Source organism: Ascidia mentula (genome assembly GCF_947561715.1).
Source record: "Ascidia mentula chromosome 2 unlocalized genomic scaffold, kaAscMent1.1 SUPER_2_unloc_1, whole genome shotgun sequence".
Lineage (NCBI taxonomy): Eukaryota > Metazoa > Chordata > Ascidiacea > Phlebobranchia > Ascidiidae > Ascidia > Ascidia mentula.
In genome coordinates, this window is record NW_028113654.1 from 372,501 (window position 1) to 375,000 (window position 2,500).

General features: G+C 59.8%; 3 non-coding genes across 3 annotated transcripts in view; all 3 read left to right on the forward strand.

The window, feature by feature from the left end:
- The window catches only part of LOC145915038 (small subunit ribosomal RNA), a 1,824-nt gene extending 647 nt beyond the window's left edge, over positions 1-1,177 (forward strand). The window contains exon 1 of the ribosomal RNA XR_014403493.1: positions 1-1,177. This exon is cut by the window's left edge and continues 647 nt beyond it. This is a non-coding gene — a ribosomal RNA (small subunit ribosomal RNA).
- A 259-nt stretch (positions 1,178-1,436) lies between these two features.
- LOC145914949 (5.8S ribosomal RNA) lies at positions 1,437-1,590 on the forward strand. The gene has a single exon (XR_014403408.1). It is a non-coding gene; the product is annotated as a 5.8S ribosomal RNA (ribosomal RNA).
- A 244-nt stretch (positions 1,591-1,834) lies between these two features.
- LOC145915114 (large subunit ribosomal RNA) overlaps positions 1,835-2,500 on the forward strand; it is a 3,686-nt gene continuing 3,020 nt past the window's right edge. Inside the window, exon 1 of the ribosomal RNA XR_014403563.1 lies at positions 1,835-2,500. This exon is cut by the window's right edge and continues 3,020 nt beyond it. This is a non-coding gene — a ribosomal RNA (large subunit ribosomal RNA).

The following is a 2,500-nucleotide window of genomic DNA, read 5'->3' on the forward strand; positions in this document are numbered from 1 at the left end:
TTGGACGTTGGGCGCAGGCGGCCGGTCCGTCGCAAGGCGTGCACTGGCCGCACCTGGCCCTCTCCCCCGGCGCTCCGCCGGTGCCCTTGACTGAGTGTCGGCGGCGGCCGGGACGTTTACTTTGAAAAAATTAGAGTGTTCAAAGCAGGCGCTTCGCCTGAATAATGGTGCATGGAATAATGGAATAGGACCTCGGTTCTATTTTGTTGGTTTTCGGAGCGCGAGGTAATGATTAAGAGGGACGGACGGGGGCATTCGTACTGTGCCGTTAGAGGTGAAATTCTTGGATCGGCGCAAGACGAACGACTGCGAAAGCATTTGCCAAGAATGTTTTCTTTAATCAAGAGCGAAAGTCAGAGGTTCGAAGACGATCAGATACCGTCCTAGTTCTGACTATAAACGATGCCAACCAGCGATCGGGGGGCGTTACTTTGACGACCCCTCCGGCAGCTTGCGGGAAACCAAAGTCTTTGGGTTCCGGGGGAAGTATGGTTGCAAAGCTGAAACTTAAAGGAATTGACGGAAGGGCACCACCAGGCGTGGAGCCTGCGGCTTAATTTGACTCAACACGGGGAATCTCACCCGGCCCGGACACAGTGAGGATTGACAGATTGAGAGCTCTTTCTTGATTCTGTGGGTGGTGGTGCATGGCCGTTCTTAGTTGGTGGAGCGATTTGTCTGGTTAATTCCGATAACGAACGAGACTCTGGCTTGCTAACTAGTTACGCGACCCTATCGGTCGGCGTTGAACTTCTTAGAGGGACTAGTGGCGCTTAGCCACACGAGATTGAGCAATAACAGGTCTGTGATGCCCTTAGATGTTCGGGGCCGCACGCGCGCTACACTGACCGGATCAGCGTGTCGCCGCCTAGGCCGGAAGGTCCGGGTAACCCGCTGAACCCCGGTCGTGCTAGGGATAGGGAATTGCAATTGTTTCCCTTGAACGAGGAATGCCCAGTAAGCGCGAGTCATCAGCTCGCGTTGATTACGTCCCTGCCCTTTGTACACACCGCCCGTCGCTACTACCGATTGAATGGTTTAGTGAGGTCCTCCGATTGGACCTGGCGCGTTCGGCAACGGCCGCGCCGGCGTCCGAGAAGACGATCTAACTTGATCATTTAGAGGAAGTAAAAGTCGTAACAAGGTTTCCGTAGGTGAACCTGCGGAAGGATCATTACCGGCCGATCGCCGATCGAGTGGTCGTGCGTTCGACAGGTGGAGAAGGCTCCGTATCTTGGCGGCCGCGCACGCCCTTCGTCGCTGTTGAGGCGCACGCGATTGCACTTCGGTCACCCTGTTTCGTTCTGCGCCGAGTGCCGTGGCCATGTGCCAGGCTGGCTTCATGCGTCGCCTACGGCTGGCGACCGCTCGGCCACCGCTTTTTCGACTGTGCAATCCGGCTGGGTCGCGCTTGTCCAACTGACGAAGTCACGGAGGGCTCTTGGCGGTGGATCACTCGGCTCGCGAGTCGATGAAGGACGCAGCTAGCTGCGTGAATTAATGTGAATTGCAGGACACATTGAGCATCGACGTTCTGAACGCAAATTGCGGCACCGGGTCAATCCCGGCGCCACGCCCGCCTCAGGGTCGCGTTGTAACGTTCCCGCGCGGCGACGCGTCGGGCCGGTGCGGTGTCGGCCGTTGCCACGGTCGTCCCGCCCAGGACAGCACGAACGCAGTGTCAGCGCGCGAAACCGAACGCGGCGTGCGTCTCGTTACGAGTCGGCCTCGAAGAGGATCCCGGCCCGGAGCAGCACGGCTCGCGTTCGGGCGCGGCGCTCGCACGAGCTTCGGTGGCGCGCGCGTGTCTCTCGCAAACGAGGCACTGGATTATCGGCCTGAGGTCGGACGAGGCTACCCGCTGAATTTAAGCATATTACTAAGCGGAGGAAAAGAAACTAACGAGGATTCCCCCAGTAACGGCGAGTGAAGTGGGAAGTGCCCATCGCCGAATCCGCGCGCCTCTGCGGCGCGTGGAATTGTGGCGTAAGGAATTCGCTGCGCGTACGTCGTTCGCCGCCCGCGTCCTTCTGATCGAGGCCTCGTCCCGGTGCGGGTGTCAGGCCCATGGTGGCGGCGAGGGCGCGCGCTCTGCGTCTTCCCAGAGTCGGGTTGTTTGGGAATGCAGCCCAAAGCGGGTGGTAAACTCCATCTAAGGCTAAATACTGTCGCGAGACCGATAGCGAACAAGTACCGTGAGGGAAAGTTGAAAAGCACTTTGAAGAGAGAGTTAAAGAGTACGTGAAACCGTCGAGAGGCAAACGGGAGGGCCTGTCGAGTCGCGCGACGCTTTCAGCTGAAGCCGAGCGGAGCGTGTGGGCGTGCGGAGCCTTGCGGCCCGTCGTTCGCGCTGTCCTCCGAGCAGCTCCAGCGCACTAGCGCCGTGCGAAGGCCGCGACCGTCTGGGAGGCGGCGAGAAGGCCGCGCGCAAGGTAGCCCGCCCCCGGGTGGGTGTTATAGGCGCGCGGACACGTCGGCCCGTCGCCCGGGCGAGGAGGGA